The sequence below is a fragment of the Rosa rugosa genome, chromosome 3 (assembly GCF_958449725.1).
Source record: "Rosa rugosa chromosome 3, drRosRugo1.1, whole genome shotgun sequence".
NCBI lineage: Eukaryota > Viridiplantae > Streptophyta > Magnoliopsida > Rosales > Rosaceae > Rosa > Rosa rugosa.
The window spans coordinates 27,626,178-27,644,467 of record NC_084822.1 but is presented as its reverse complement, the minus strand read 5'-3'; positions in this window follow the sequence as shown (position 1 = coordinate 27,644,467).

Genomic DNA, 18,290 nt, shown 5'->3' with positions numbered 1-18,290 from the left:
AGGGATAGTTTATGTTCCTGATTTTGATCTACTTGTCATATGAGCATGTTAGGGTTTTTGTGATTTCGATAGTTTCGGTTATCGATTCGTGAGGATCCGACTATCCGATTGACTTTTGGTTTTGTCACATCGATCGTAAAAGCATTCCGAAGACTTTGGGTGGTCTCAGATGAGGGTTTGCCTCAATTGGCGTTACTTTCAGGGTTGTTGTTTGATTTAGGGATTCGAACTTTAATCACTTGGTGATTCGTATACTGATTTGAGACCTTTGGTGATTAGGTGCTTCTCAAGGTGATTTGGACGAGTTGTTGGTGTGAGTGTTAGTTCGTTCTGTATAGAAGACGCAACAAGATTTTGAGGTGAGTAATCTCACAATGTTCATTTACGAACGGGTTTACCTTATCGTTTTGAGAGTTATTTAGTTAACTGCAAACAATAGTTGGTATTAGTAGAATTCCTGAATGAATGTCTACTTGTATATATTTACGTGAAATATGTGTGTTGGTGGTGTTGTTGTGATAAAACAATAATTGTGGGTGCGTTCATTTTATTGTTTTGAGTGTGACTTTTCATGAAACAATATTTTGTGAAAGAGTTGATTTCTATTGTTTTGAAAAGTGTTGTGTATTGTGAAACATTTTTAGTTCACGGGTGGCATATTTAAATGTGGGTCTTGTACCGGGAGTAATTGATAGGGATCAATTATGGGGAATTTTTTATTTTAGATTCGTGTAACATTTTGGGTCCAGTGAGACTCCTTTAAATGTTTTGGTACTTATATCGTGGATCCAAAGACTTACAAGTTGAGGATTGTGGATCACGAAATGTGATCGTGGGTGGAAAAATCGGGACTTCACACCTTTGGCCGGGTTAGTGGATACGATCCATTAGAACTCTAGTCTATCTGCCGTGATTTGTTTCTTGATTGAAACGTGTGGGTTTATCCCGTGATTTGCGTGATTTGTTTCTTAATTGAAACGTGTGGGTTTATCCCGTGATTTCACTACTAAAAAAAACCTCAATTGCTTCAAAAATTTGTGACGGAAAAATATTCGGTCGCGAAAAGTCAACTTTTGCGACGGCATATACTATGGTATATTTTCCGTCGTAAATTTACAAATTTTTGCTACGGTTTCAATTTTACCGTCGCAAAATCTTACATCAATTGCGACAGTATAGCCAATCAGTCGTAGCAAACATGCTAAATGAGAAAGAATAAGCCAACAAACTGCCGGATAAAAGAAAAGGAAAAAAGAAAAAAAAGAGGGCCGGCCTCATTCTCTTCCTCAAACCCTATCTCTTCGTCCCCATTCCTCACCCAGATCCCAAGATACTTCGATTTCTAGTCGCCTAAACGTTGGAATCCATATAATTCTTTTCTTCCCAAGGTCAAATTTCTCGATCGATTGGGTTCTTAATTCTTTGGATCGTATTGTAGTCGGTTAGGCTGTTGTTTTAGGAATTGTATTCCAAAAGATGAGCAGACAGTGAGATTAGATTATGTTGATGGTCGTCTCCTCCTCAAAGAAGCTGAACGAGTTGATGGCGAGGGATGTTGGTTTCAGGACCCTGGCGTTCTCGATCTGGATAAGGTAAAGGCTGTAATTCATCCCTTTCAGCTTTTGATGTGGCCTCCGAGTCCCCGACGCATGCGTAAGCCATTCTCAAAATTCAAAGGTGAGAGCCTAATTCCCCTAACACCAAAACCCCAATTCGAATTGGGCACTGAGGATCCAAACCTCAATTTCAATTCTACAAGGTAACCATCTCGATTCCTCATAGTTTTTCCACATCAATACACGAATTAGGATTTCCAAGATTACCTTACTTATATGTACTTTGTTAAATTTTTTAAATTTTGTGTTCATAGCTACTCTGCTAGTCTTTTTGGGGCGTGAAATTGAAGATTCCAATGTGTTTCGCTTGAAATTTAGGTACCCATTTACTAATTTTTGATTATTTCTGCAATTGGGCAAATAGATGTGTTGATTTTCATATACTGTATTGTACATACATGTACATTTACAAGCATAATTAGCTATAATGGGCTACGCTCATTGTACCGCCAGAGGTACTAATTCCCGCCAAAGGAATAACATGCAGATACACAGCCAGGCGGGCAACAGCCTGGGCCTTGGATCACCCCCAGATCACCGCCGACGCGCCGCCACGCGCCGACCCAAGATAACATCAGTAGCTCCCAGAGCTGGGAACTGAAGCACATCAGTCCCACATCGAAAACAACGAGAAGATCAACCTCTTCCTCACCACTAAAAGGTTCTCTCCTCTCTCCTCATTAATTACGCATTTACTACTCATTTATTGTTATGCTGTCTATATGATTGAACTGACTTAGGCATCGGAGAAGTGAAGACCGCCCAACGCGGTCTCCCTCTGACGCCCTGTCTTTCATTTGACAGCTAGCGAAGACCACCAAGTCTACAGAGTAGCAGTCCACCCATCGGACCCTCGTCAAACGAAGGTTCGGCTACCACCGGACTTTGAGCATTAACATGTATCTTGTTTGATAATTTCTATTACAGTCAGTTGTAGGTACTGTCTCTTATTAGGGTTCTGGAGACTGTGTTAGTGATTCTTGGTTTTATGATACTCTGGATTCTTGCTTTTATGATATTATGGATTCTTGCTTTTACTTATTCTTGCTGTTACATTTGTTTCTTTTTGTTTATTGTTTGTGTAGAGCTCCAGGGAGAAGCCTTTTCTGTATGAAATTGTGGCAACTGGGCGTAATGGTGTGGAAGCCTTTTCATCATCTGTGTTGCTCATCTGAACTCTAGTTTATGTTTATTATGTATATTTCTTCATGGAATCTAATGCTATGGATATATTAATGATTCACAGGTTTGATTATCTTGTCCGTGACAGCCGAGCTTGTGGGCTGGGATGCAACTTTGAGTTTAAAAGGTTGGATGAACTAAAGTTAAATTTACCTAGTATTGGTGCATTGTAGCTAAAGTTAAATTCATCTATTAATAAGATGGTGTATTATCAAGTGAATGAAAAATAATATACGGACAATCTTCTCTATCTTCGTATATTTTCCTGCTCTTGTAGATTAATGGAAACAATTCGGGTTTTGGATGATGAGTTTGGTTGGTTTGACGAATGATTATATTTGCATCAACTCTATGTTTTGGAAATATAAATTACTACCTCTAATATGATCCTCTAAGCACAGTTGCAACTTTTGGGCCACAACCTAAGAGGTTTAGTCTCTCAGTAATTGGTTCTATAGCATGGTGGTATTGCCTTCTGTTTATAGGTTGTTGGTGACTTCCTAATAGATTAAAGTTTTAGGACTCTTGGGCATTCTTGCTTTTATATATGTTGCTAGATTGCATTTTACGCCTTTCTCACTTGGTATATTTGTGCTCTTAGGTATGATCATGTTCTGTTTGTTTGGCTTGAAATAGCATATTATGGTTTCAACTTTTACTTATTCTTGCTTTCTTTGTGGTGGTATTATGGGTATTCAGATTCAGAGCTATAGATGCCAGTGCTGGTGATGTTGATCCTCATTATAGGTAAATCATTCTTTAACTGTTTGTGGGATTTTTAGTTCTACTACTGTAGCTTCTATTATCAATTTTGCCACAGTTATGTATATCGTTTTGAGGTTTTTGTGTTATCATTAGTTTTCTTTAAAGACTGGGCATTGTAATGTCCTGTGCAATGTGGCTAGTGTTATGTAACCTACTGAGGCTTTTTAAGCCTGGATTAGGCAACCACTGCAAGTGGCTTAGTGGTTCTTGCCTAGTTGGGTGTGCTCCCCAACCTAGGTTCGAACCCCGAAGCTGTCAAAGTGGCGAGGCACTGTGCTGCAATGCACAGTTGGAGCATTTCACATGCGCCGAAGGGGTTTATCTTGGGCCTAGGAAGCCTTTGGGTTCCCCTTGACAAAGTCAAAAAAAAAAAGCCTGGATTAGGCATTTATTTTTCGGTTCTGTGCTTACTGTTTGGAAATATAGATTGAGTCCGGTCATTCATAACTCTAGCAAGGAGGCGTGGAACATTGTTGTTCATTACTTGTGTGAGTATGTCTCACCTGTCTCCTTGTTAGCTGGTTAGCTAATAAGAGCTCAATCTAAAAAGTAAATTGTGTGATGTCAACAAGCTTTCTTTACAAGCAATTAACTCTTAACTTTCAGCCATATTTTGAACCATTAAAATAGAGGCTTCGTCGGTGTTACTAATTCTTCCTCCTACTCGTCCTCCTCCTTCTTCTTTCTTTTTCTTTTTCCATGCCTTCTTGCAATTCCTATCTGTTTGAAGTCACTAAAAATTGATTTTTGATAAGTACCTCCTCACCCTTTGATATCAATATGTAATTATTGGTTCAGTACTGACTTGTACAAGGTTAGTTGAGTATGGTTCTTGTTATTTATTTGGTGGAGTCAAAGTTTTTATCCATGTTGCATAATGAAGAAGTCTGGCTTATTTTGCATACACTTGTAACCGGTCATGTGGATTTAGGGCTTGGAATTGACAGTGTCACATTTCACTTGGAATTGTAGGGCTTGTTTACAGCGATGTGAAGAAACTGGATGTGTAGCAAGAGATGCTTTCCACATTGCAATTTCTCTTCAAGTGGGGTATGGTGCTTGAGTATGGTGGTTATTTTTGTTTCACTGACTATATTAGCTGATTTAGTTATGCTTCTCACTGTATCCCACATGTTATCTCAGTTTCAGGTCCAAACCTGGCAGAAGGCGTGGGAGTATTCACATACTGAGTAGTTTTTGCATTGTCTACCACTACATATCTGTTTAACTTTGTATATTTGCTTGCAAATACATGTTCGAATACAATTCCAGGTCTTTGAATTGTGATTGTTGGTTGGTGTAAGAATGATGGATATTGTATTTTGAGATTTTTCAATGTATAATATTTGGAGAATGTGGAACTAGCTTTGGTATGCAAATTTTTTATTTTTATTATTTTTTTTTTATTTTTATTATTTTTTTTTTTTTTTTTGTACAATTCACACCAGATTTTTTTTTTATTTTTTTTTTAAATGAAATATCTTTTTGCTACAGCAAAGTACCCGTCGCAACTAAATTAATCTTTGCGACGGTAACAGTTTCCGTTGCAAATACTTTTTGCAACGGAAATTTACCGTCGCAATTGGATCTTGTGACGCCACCTATTGCAACGCTAACATTTTCGTCGCAAATGCTCAATTTGCCGTCGCGAAAAGTATTTGCTACGGCAAAATTACTATTTGCCGTCGCAATTGAAGTTTTTTTTAGTAGTGTAATTTGCGTGAGTTGTTCCCGTTATTGAAACGTGTGGGTTTATTATTAGGTTCATAATTACCTGGTAATTATTCCCCTAATCTTACAATTTTGCTTAACCTTTGTGTTTGTTTATGTATATTTATTATGTTTTCCTTATCATGCTAGGAAATGATGGAGAATCTTGGAAATGCACTAAAAAGTCAATTTTAGCACATTTTCCTACTCCGTCTAGGAGAAACCGAGTTAGGCAAGGAAGGAGTAGCATCAGACTGACCAAATGAACTCCAAATGAGTTGAAACTTTCCAGATACATTCTAGACATCCTGAGGATCATTTCTTATGCAGAGTGAAACAGCTAGTTCGGAGTAGAAGGCCTTCAAAAGATCGGACCAAATTTCTGACTAAAAGACAAAAACTGTAAAGTCAGACCTGTATGGATTCCGGCAGCAGTTCAGGCCAAATCACGGTGAACTAACCTCTGAAATTTTACTAGAATGATCTGCACTCATGGAGGAACATTTGGTATGAAGAAGTCAAAGGATAATTCTGAACTCTCGGTGGAGATCAATTGAAGGAAGAAAGGAGAAGAAAATGTGTAAACAGACAAAAAATGGGTCAACGGTTCACCTATGTTGATCGCAACAATCAAATTTATTTTACATTCCATTAATAAGACCATAAGACAAAACTCATACAACCTACCACCCACTTGCCACGAGTGAACTCAAGTCTAAAACTTCGATTTTACTAAACTACATAACTTAGGGGACTCGGCGAGTAACCACACTCTCGATCCTATCATGTGCATCATATATATATATATATATATCATTATGTACGCGTCATCGCATTCATCACATATCTATGCATCATATGCACTTTGTTATACTTTCACAACCACATACATTCTAGACTTATATATATATATATCATTATGTACGCGTCATCGCATTCATCACATATCTATGCATCATATGCACTTTGTTATACTTTCACAACCACATACATTCTAGACTTATATGTCGTATGTCAACACTGCATAATACGGGCATACACACAATGTGTAACATGCATCTCATATAAACATTCATGCACCTCGATGCATTTGACTCAAATGTCAGTTAGATTGCCCTAGCGCAATCAATATGCTCTTTGTACACACTTATCTTATTTGCAGGTGCTAGCTCGATGATGAGCCCTCTGTGGCACCAACCTACCCGTAGAGTCCCTTCTTGTTTACGGAGTTGGGGGGACTAGTATGGGTATGACGTTCAATAGGGTCGTCACTCATACTTGGAGGCATCCTATTTAAACTCCCCAACCAAGAAGCGCCTCTTACTCGGGGACTTGGGGGACTTGTACATACTGCCTATATCACATACCGCTAAGCATAAGCAACGACCTCATAGGTGGGCCCCGCGACATGGTTGGTCCCGCCTACGACATGCATCCGGTAGTCCGACACCCGAGCTACCTCGTTATGGTGGTGGTTGGCTGGTACCTTGTAGGGAGGTCACCCTCCCATGATCTCCAAGAGGCTTCAAGAGAAGCAATATGTGTCCCACATCGGAAATATAGAATAGATAGCTAAAGGAAGTCCTCCCCTTCTTATAAGGGGATGTGATCCATGATCCCCATACTTGTATACTACAAAGGTCACTTGGCCTCACTTATAGTGAATTCTCTAAGTGGACGTAGCCTTGCCTCAAGGGTAAGGTGAACCACTATACATGCTTGTGTCATTTCTCTGTCCCTCTCTACCTTGCCTCATACTTAGTTCTCGTTCCGTATTCTCATATAGAAACGTCATTGATAAATAAAAAGAGGTAACCCTGACGTAAACTTCGAGAAGGATGAAAAAACAACCCCAGTTTGGCATTGATCAAAATAGAGAAAGAGACTGATTTCACACAGTTCATGATGAGATGCACCCACTGTAAAGCAAAACCCGTACAAATAAAGATAACTTCCAGAAAGAACCACTGTACCCTTTCATATCCCACTTCAAAGCAAAAGACCCATCTATATCGCTGCAAAATAATTTAAGATGATGAAATAATTTAGGATTAATTTCAGTTTACCCCCCTGAGGTTTGGGGGTGTCATCATGTTGAAGGAATGGATGGATTTCAAAACTTTTTAATTAGTGCGGAATTAGTTTAACAATTAAACTACTAACTAAACATAAAATCCATTCCTTTAACCCATGATCTTGGCTTATTGTGATATGTATATAAACATAGCATGCATAGTAAGGAAGAACAAAGAGGGAGTTTATGTTCTACTCACCCTTGGAGCGTGATTTTAATCCGATCCAAGTGAACCACCAAAGTTCCTCTCCTTGATCTCTCCTTGTGTGTGTTTCCTCCACCTTGAAGCACCTTGGATTAAGAACTCCTTCTTGTACTCCTTCTTGTGCTTGTAATCTTCTCTTTGATGTAACAAGTAAAGCCACAAAAGGATATGGCCTCTAAGGATCTTCACCAAGTGAATCAAGAGATGAAGAAAGATGAAAGAAAAGAAGAAATTATGCAAGTGTTCTTTCCTTTAATTTTGTAATGGACCAAGAAAGAACTCTTTTTCTCTCTCTCTCTCTCAAATCTGAAAATAATAGTGTGGAGACACACTTATTCTCTTTGTCCATGCTTTCACTTTTATATAATAGGAAATAACTCCAATTACTAAAAGAAAATATTGACTTTCATAAAGCCAATATTTTGGCTGGTCCATACTTGTTATTGGGCACTAAAAATGTGTCTTGGGCTTTCATTTAAATCTCATTTAGTGAAGCCCAAGTCCACACGAAAAGCCCGACAATCGTTTAGGCCCAATAGGTTCGGTTTTACCCGAAAAACCTAATTATGTCCAAATAATAAATCTAATTAATTATTTGGTCATAACCAACTCTTGTTTAATCTTCTTCATATACAATCTCAAGGATCCACTTATATGGTGTGCGATCTCTTAGGTTCTAATTAACAAGGCAGTGAAGTTTATAGAAACCATTCTATTTTGTTTACGAATCAAAAACTCCATTTTTGATTCTCCCTTGTTATTAGGATTATAAATGTTTATTAATCCTCGGGGACTTCACAAGTCATGAGTGACGTCTTGCAACATATCATGACTACCCTAGTTAATGTGGAATGACAAAGAACCTATTCAATTGGAATTACAATACAATACGGTCCTTCTCTAACACTATGTTCTAAATCACATCATCGGGGTATGGAATTGATATGTCAATCCCCTAATGTGATTTTCATTCTTATGTGATTCTTAGAATGTGATTAAAAACTCCTTTTTAATCTCATTCAATGCTTTGGCCAAAGACTCATTGAATCACATCTTTGAACATACACCTTATTTACTTAAGGATAGAGATTCCTTATTGTACACTCACATGTCTCCATGACCGAATTGATTATACCAATGAATGCATCTATTATATCCATTAAGGGACACAATGTTATTGCATCATCAAGAGATAATCCATTCACTCATAAGACAACTATGGTGTCTCAGGTCAAAGGACTAATTTGTATTATTGCAATTTAGAGTTCAAGTTTGACATGTAAGTAAGACTCCATACAAGAACTCTAATGATCGCGTTCAGTGTACTCTTTAAGTTAAGAGCACCCACATACTTGTATTAGTGTCTCTACACAAATGACAAGAGACATATCATCCTCCATATTGAGCATACATAGTATGTGCTAGTCTTTCCGGATTATCAATGTCCAAGTGATAATCCTATGACTAGGAACCTTTTAGGATAAGAGTGTGAAAGAGTAAAGGTCTCACACATCTAACTCTTTAGATTACTTTCTCTTTAACTCATATTCCTTGGACATTGTTCAATCAAATATTAAATATAAGCAATGAACAATAAACTTGCCCTTTTGATTAATAATAATTACAATAATAATTACATCAAAATGATTGTTTTAGGACATAATTCCTTCAATCTCCCACTTGTACTAAACCCAATCACCCATGAAACGTACACCCATCTTCTCAAGATGTTGTTCTAGCTTTGCTTGTGATAAAGGCTTAGTGAATGGATCCGATATGTTATCAACAGATGCTACTTTGAGAATGTTAACGTCTCCACGATTAACAATCTCCCTTATGATATGGAAACGTCTTTCGATGTGTTTGGATTTTTGATGAGACCTTGGTTCCTTGGCTTGAGCAATTGCCCCATTGTTGTCACAGTAAAGTGGAATCGGTGACTCAATGGTAGAAACCACATCAAGTTCATTGATGAACTTTTTCATCCAAACTGCTTCCTTTGCAGCCTCTGCAGCTGCAATGTATTCTGCCTCAGTAGTGGAATCTGCAGTAACGCTTTGTTTGCAGCTTCTCCAATTTACTGCACCTCCATTCAAGGTGAAGACAAACCCTGATGTGGATTTTCTGTCATTCACATCAGATTGAAAATCTGAGTCTGTGTATGCTTCCACTTGCAACTCTGATTGCAAATCACCACCTCCATAAATGAGGAATAAATCTTTAGTCCTTCTCAAGTACTTAAGGATATTCTTAACAGCATTCCAGTGTTCTAAACCTGGATTGGACTGATATCGACTAGTTATGCTTACGCCATAACTGATATCAGGTCTTGTGCATAGCATCGCATACATGAGGCTCCCTATTGCAGATGCATATGGGATCTTGCTCATCTTTTGCACTTCCTCAATCGTTTGTGGGCACATTTTCTTAGAAAGGTGAATGCCATGTCTGACAGGCAGAAAACCCTTCGTAGATTGTTCCATGTGAAATCTATTCAACACTTTGTCTATGTACAAGGATTGAGATAATCCAATTAATCTCCTTGATCTATCTCTGTAGATTTTTATTCCTAGTACATAGGCAGCTTCTCCAAGATCCTTCATAAGGAAGGTCTTGGACAACCAAACTTTAATTGAAGATAACATTCCTACATCATTCCCAAATAGTAGGATGTCATCTACATAAAGTACAAGGAACACAACAGCACTCCCACTGACCTTCTTGTAAACACAAGGTTCATCCATGTTTTGTGTGAAACCAAAAGATTTGACTGCATCATCAAAACGGATGTTCCAACTCCTTGAAGCTTGCTTGAGTCCATAGATGGACCTATGAAGCTTACACACTTTATGAATGTCATCTTTAGACGTACGTAAAGCCTTCAGGTTGATCCATATAAAGCTCTTCCTCAAGGTTGCCATTCAGAAAGGCAGTCTTTACGTCCATTTGCCATATCTCATAATCATAGTGAGCAGCTATAGCAAATAATATCCGAATGGATTTAACCATGGCAACAGGAGAGAACGTATCTTCATAGTCAATGCCCTCTCTTTGCTAATAGCCCTTTGCCACCAACCTAGCTTTGTAGGTTTCTATTTTACCATCTGAGCCTATCTTTTTCTTGAAGACCCATTTGTTTCCAATTGGTCTAATACCAGGTGGAGGGTCAACGAGAGTCCAGACTTGATTGGTATACATAGAGTCAATCTCGGATTCCATGGCTTCTTGCCATTTCTTTGAGTCAACGTTTGACATTGCTTCATTATAACTAGAAGGATCATGCAGGTTTTCATTGTCACCAAGGAGATTTAACTCCCCAAGGCTTTCATGACACAAACCATACCTCTTGGGAGGTATCCGGATCCTACTAGATATTCTTGGAGTTTGTGTTATAGTTGGTTCAGGAAGTTGTTCAACGGGAAATGAAGTGTTAGTTTGTGGCTTGTTGGACACTTCCTTGAGTTCTACCATTTGCTCAACATTTCCATCAAGGACATAGTCCCTTTCAAGGAAAGTGGCATTCCTGCTAACAAACACCTTTTGTTCTTCAGGTTGATAGAAATAATATCCTAAACTATCTTTAGGATATCCCACAAATAAACACTTGCTTGATCTAGCTTCAAGCTTGCCTGCTTCTAGTCTTTTGACATAAGCTGGACAACCCCAAATCTTAATATGATTGAGACTTGGTTTCTTCCCATGCCACATCTCATATGGTGTAAGAGGGACGGACTTGGAAGGCACTCTATTTAACAAATAAATTGCTGTTTGAAGTGCATATCCCCAAAAGGATATAGGTAGATCAGTATAGCTCATCATGGAACGAACCATGTCTAACAAAGTTCGATTTCTCCTTTCAGAGACACCATTGAGTTGTGGTGTTCCAGGAGGAGCTAATGAAGAAACAATGCCTTCTTGTTTGAGATAATCAATAAACTCATTGCTTAAGTATTCGCCTCCTCGATCAGATCTTAGAGCCTTAATACTTTTGTCGGTTTGTTTCTCAACTTCATTCTTAAATTCTTTGAACTTTTCAAAGGCTTCAGATTTGTGCTTCATAAGGTATATATAACCAAACCGAGAGTAGTCATCGGTAAAGGTTATGAAGTATGAGAATCCACCTTTACTAATAGTGGACATGGGGCCACATACATCAGTATGTATTAGGCCTAAGAGTTCTTTAACTCTTGTTCTTTGTCCACCATAATGTGACTTGGTCATTTTTCCTTTTAGACAAGACTCACAAGTAGGCATAGGATCAGATCCTAATGACTCTAAGTATCCATTTTTGGATAATTTGTGAATTCTATCTTGGCTAATATGACCAAGTTTAAGGTGCCACATCTTAATGGGGTTAACCGTTTCTCGAGTTCTCTTAGATCCCAAAGCATTTTCCTTCATACAGTTAATACTACCATCTAAAGCTAGATGAAAGAGACCATCAATAATATTAGCATGACATATCATGCGTTCATTAATAGATACAAAACCACTTAGTTTATCAAAAACTACTCTATAACCATCCTTCAAAAGCATGGAGATGGAGATAAGGTTCTTTATACATATAGGAAGATAAAGACAATTATTTAACTCCAATGTATCTCCTGATGGTAACTTCAAAATATAAGTCCCCACGGCTTTGGCATCAACTCTTGTGCCATTTCCTACACGTAGGGAAATTTCTCCAGCTTTAAGCTTCCTTGCTCCCACTAGGTCCTGCAACGAAGTGCAAACATGGTGGGATGCACCTGAATCAATTATCCAAGTGGAAGTATTATTAACTGTAAATATTGATTCAATCACATTGATCATACCTTCTGTTGAAGACTTGTTCTTCAAGGATGCAAGATAAGCTTTGCAATTCCTCTTCCAGTGCCCATCTTTGTTGCAAAAGAAACAAATACCTTTTGGTTCCTTTTGTTCCTTCTTCTTCTTCTTTTGGACTACTCCCTTAGGCTTTATCACTTGTTTCTTCTTCCCTTTGCCTTTGCATTTGGACTTACTGGATGAAGAAGAAGCGATAATAGCCGCACTCCCACTCTCTTTCTTAATTTGCTTCTCAGCTGTTACCAGCATATTGAGAAGATCAGAAAGAGTATGATCCATTTGTTGCATATTATAGTTCATTATGAACTGAGAAAATGAATCATCTAGGGAGGAAAGAAGAAGATCTTGAGCTAGCTCCGCATCAAGTGCAAATCCAAGGTCTTGAATTTGCTCAATAAGGCCTATCATTTTTAGACCATGTTGATGAACAGGTGCACCCCTCACATGCTTTGTCTTAACAAGCTCATTGACTACTGTGAAGCGCACATTTCTATTTCTCTCACCAAACAATTCAGTGAGATGAAGTAATATAGAACTGGCGCTATCCATATTCTCATGTTGCTTCTGAAGTTGTGAGTTCATGGATGCAAGCATAACACATTTAGCTTGCGTGTCATCATCCTTATGCTTTTGATAAGCAACACGTTGCTCATCGGTTGCATCTTGAGCCAATGGAGTGTGAGGAGGTGCATTTTGTAAGACATAAGCGATCTTATCGAATGTCAATACAATTTTCAAATTGCGGAGCCAGTCATTGAAGTTTGGGCCCTCAAGACGATTTTCATTGAGAATTTTGGTGATAGGATGTCCTGACATATTGCAGTCTACATAACATAAAATAAAAGAAGTGAGATTGATTTTAAAACCAAGTGACTCGGGTCTTAAGAATCAAATGGCACCCTCTCACTATTTTAACAAATTCCAAATCCCTCAAAGGAATTCGAGAGTATAAATTAAAACTCTTAGTGAGTATGGAAGACTCATTTTCATTAAGCCAACCGCATCATAATAGAACTATAAGTCAACTTAATTTCCATGAGAGGATACTCTTATTCAATCACATCAAATGTGAATATCCATAACTTTGGCCTCTAAAGTAATTAAGTCTCACCATAATAGGATATTGATAAATTACTCTAGTTAAGCTATACCCAACATCTCATGTAAGTATAGAGATCAAAAATTAAATCTCATCATAATAGAATATTGACCAAGATTTGTCCCTACCTTACAACATCAAATGTTGAATAACCTCTCTTTAATGCTCCTAGCAAGAAATACCTCCGTTCGGAATGATATTCACATGCAAGAACATCTACTAGGAGATTACAATGTTGGAAGGCCACAAAGAAGCATTCATAATGACTTCTTCGTTTTTCAACTTAATATCACTTTGAGGGAATTTTAAGGTCTCATCTTTAATAATCTCATTAATAACAATCACATTGCATTTGCTTTGATCCTAATGCAATCACACATTCATTATACTTGATCTATAATAAAATACTCCCACTAATTGTTTTCAGAAAACAATTTGATTTCATCAAAAACATTTTTCAAATGGAATCATGGGAAATATAAAATTACTTGATCAAGTGCAATGAACATGCAATTATAATAGGTCACATAGGATGATTATGGACTTATTGTTTGATCCAACATGAGCCAATATGTTGGATCAAGGTCATGTTTGGGTGGTTGATTTTAATTACGCGTAACGATTACGAGAATTAAATAACTAAGCTAAGTTATTACACTTTGCACTTGAACTCCTTTCAAGGCTTGATGACTTCAAACTTCTTCTTTGGATCATCCTCATGTGCCTCCATCTTTGATTACAAGAGTGGATGAGGGGCATACAAGCTCCCATTTAATTTAATCAAACTTGAATAAATTAAATAAGCTACTTAGTTACACAACCAAATGAATTAACTACTTTAATTACATAACCCAAATGAATTAACTACTTTAATTACATAACCACATTCATTCAAAATGAATAGTCGGCCAATCACATGCTCAATTATATTTGGCCATAGTCCATAATCATCCTTTAATTAACCAAGATTAACAAGGTTAATTAAACAAGCATAATTAACTCAATCAAAATAAGTTAACCACTAAATTACTTTAATTTAATGCAAGTAAATTAGTTGAGTGATTTAGGGGATGATGATGTCTTACATCATGCATCACTAACTTTTGGTGAGTAATTTAGGGGATGATGTCTCACATCACTTTTGATGAGTGATTTAGGGGATGATGTTTTACATCATGCATCACCAACTTTTGGTGAGTGATTTAGGGGATGATGTTTTACATCATGATTCACCAACTTTTGGTGAGTGATTTAGGGAGACATGTCTTTTATCTCATAATTTAGGGAGACATGTCTTTTATCTCATTCCAACTTTTGGTGAGTAATTTAGAGAAACTAATAGTAAAGATGACTAACTCTACCAACCTTTTGGTGAGGGAAACATGGAAATGATTTTATGTCATCATTAACTATTAGGTAAATTTGAATTCATGAATTTATGGATCAAAAGTGAAAAACAAACACCATGAAAAATTAGCTAGTTCATAACTAGATTAGACATGTTCCAAAGCTGGAAATAAAATTTCAGCTTTGTGTTCTTCCATTGAACACTTGTTTACTTCATCTTTGAAGCCAAAAATCATGCATACCCTAAAGCATATATAATCTAACATGTTTCTAAGATTAACACCTTAATTAAGAAACATATAGAATCCCTTAATACATATCTCATATGCATCAAAGTTTCATAAAACTTAAACCACTTCTTACATGTAATTTCCAGAAAACTTTTTCTAGCTATCATAAAATCTACCTTACATCACATGCTTCATAACTTTTATGATAAAGCAAATTTTATGATCTAAATTACATATTACTCTAAGCTTAAGAAAATCACATCAACCAACATACTTAGCCATGTTTATAACATATCAAAATTAAGCCAATGGCTCTGATACCAATTGAAGGAATGGATGGATTTCAAAACTTTTTAATTAGTGCGGAATTAGTTTAACAATTAAACTACTAACTAAACATAAAATCCATTCCTTTAACCCATGATCTTGGCTTATTGTGATATGTATATAAACATAGCATGCATAGTAAGGAAGAACAAAGAGGGAGTTTATGTTCTACTCACCCTTGGAGCGTGATTTTAATCCGATCCAAGTGAACCACCAAAGTTCCTCTCCTTGATCTCTCCTTGTGTGTGTTTCCTCCACCTTGAAGCACCTTGGATTAAGAACTCCTTCTTGTACTCCTTCTTGTGCTTGTAATCTTCTCTTTGATGTAACAAGTAAAGCCACAAAAGGATATGGCCTCTAAGGATCTTCACCAAGTGAATCAAGAGATGAAGAAAGATGAAAGAAAAGAAGAAATTATGCAAGTGTTCTTTCCTTTAATTTTGTAATGGACCAAGAAAGAACTCTTTTTCTCTCTCTCTCTCTCAAATCTGAAAATAATAGTGTGGAGACACACTTATTCTCTTTGTCCATGCTTTCACTTTTATATAATAGGAAATAACTCCAATTACTAAAAGAAAATATTGACTTTCATAAAGCCAATATTTTGGCTGGTCCATACTTGTTATTGGGCACTAAAAATGTGTCTTGGGCTTTCATTTAAATCTCATTTAGTGAAGCCCAAGTCCACACGAAAAGCCCGACAATCGTTTAGGCCCAATAGGTTCGGTTTTACCCGAAAAACCTAATTATGTCCAAATAATAAATCTAATTAATTATTTGGTCATAACCAACTCTTGTTTAATCTTCTTCATATACAATCTCAAGGATCCACTTATATGGTGTGCGATCTCTTAGGTTCTAATTAACAAGGCAGTGAAGTTTATAGAAACCATTCTATTTTGTTTACGAATCAAAAACTCCATTTTTGATTCTCCCTTGTTATTAGGATTATAAATGTTTATTAATCCTCGGGGACTTCACAAGTCATGAGTGACGTCTTGCAACATATCATGACTACCCTAGTTAATGTGGAATGACAAAGAACCTATTCAATTGGAATTACAATACAATACGGTCCTTCTCTAACACTATGTTCTAAATCACATCATCGGGGTATGGAATTGATATGTCAATCCCCTAATGTGATTTTCATTCTTATGTGATTCTTAGAATGTGATTAAAAACTCCTTTTTAATCTCATTCAATGCTTTGGCCAAAGACTCATTGAATCACATCTTTGAACATACACCTTATTTACTTAAGGATAGAGATTCCTTATTGTACACTCACATGTCTCCATGACCGAATTGATTATACCAATGAATGCATCTATTATATCCATTAAGGGACACAATGTTATTGCATCATCAAGAGATAATCCATTCACTCATAAGACAACTATGGTGTCTCAGGTCAAAGGACTAATTTGTATTATTGCAATTTAGAGTTCAAGTTTGACATGTAAGTAAGACTCCATACAAGAACTCTAATGATCGCGTTCAGTGTACTCTTTAAGTTAAGAGCACCCACATACTTGTATTAGTGTCTCTACACAAATGACAAGAGACATATCATCCTCCATATTGAGCATACATAGTATGTGCTAGTCTTTCCGGATTATCAATGTCCAAGTGATAATCCTATGACTAGGAACCTTTTAGGATAAGAGTGTGAAAGAGTAAAGGTCTCACACATCTAACTCTTTAGATTACTTTCTCTTTAACTCATATTCCTTGGACATTGTTCAATCAAATATTAAATATAAGCAATGAACAATAAACTTGCCCTTTTGATTAATAATAATTACAATAATAATTACATCAAAATGATTGTTTTAGGACATAATTCCTTCAATCTCCCACTTGTACTAAACCCAATCACCCATGAAACGTACACCCATCTTCTCAAGATGTTGTTCTAGCTTTGCTTGTGATAAAGGCTTAGTGAATGGATCCGATATGTTATCAACAGATGCTACTTTGAGAATGTTAACGTCTCCACGATTAACAATCTCCCTTATGATATGGAAACGTCTTTCGATGTGTTTGGATTTTTGATGAGACCTTGGTTCCTTGGCTTGAGCAATTGCCCCATTGTTGTCACAGTAAAGTGGAATCGGTGACTCAATGGTAGAAACCACATCAAGTTCATTGATGAACTTTTTCATCCAAACTGCTTCCTTTGCAGCCTCTGCAGCTGCAATGTATTCTGCCTCAGTAGTGGAATCTGCAGTAACGCTTTGTTTGCAGCTTCTCCAATTTACTGCACCTCCATTCAAGGTGAAGACAAACCCTGATGTGGATTTTCTGTCATTCACATCAGATTGAAAATCTGAGTCTGTGTATGCTTCCACTTGCAACTCTGATTGCAAATCACCACCTCCATAAATGAGGAATAAATCTTTAGTCCTTCTCAAGTACTTAAGGATATTCTTAACAGCATTCCAGTGTTCTAAACCTGGATTGGACTGATATCGACTAGTTATGCTTACGCCATAACTGATATCAGGTCTTGTGCATAGCATCGCATACATGAGGCTCCCTATTGCAGATGCATATGGGATCTTGCTCATCTTTTGCACTTCCTCAATCGTTTGTGGGCACATTTTCTTAGAAAGGTGAATGCCATGTCTGACAGGCAGAAAACCCTTCGTAGATTGTTCCATGTGAAATCTATTCAACACTTTGTCTATGTACAAGGATTGAGATAATCCAATTAATCTCCTTGATCTATCTCTGTAGATTTTTATTCCTAGTACATAGGCAGCTTCTCCAAGATCCTTCATAAGGAAGGTCTTGGACAACCAAACTTTAATTGAAGATAACATTCCTACATCATTCCCAAATAGTAGGATGTCATCTACATAAAGTACAAGGAACACAACAGCACTCCCACTGACCTTCTTGTA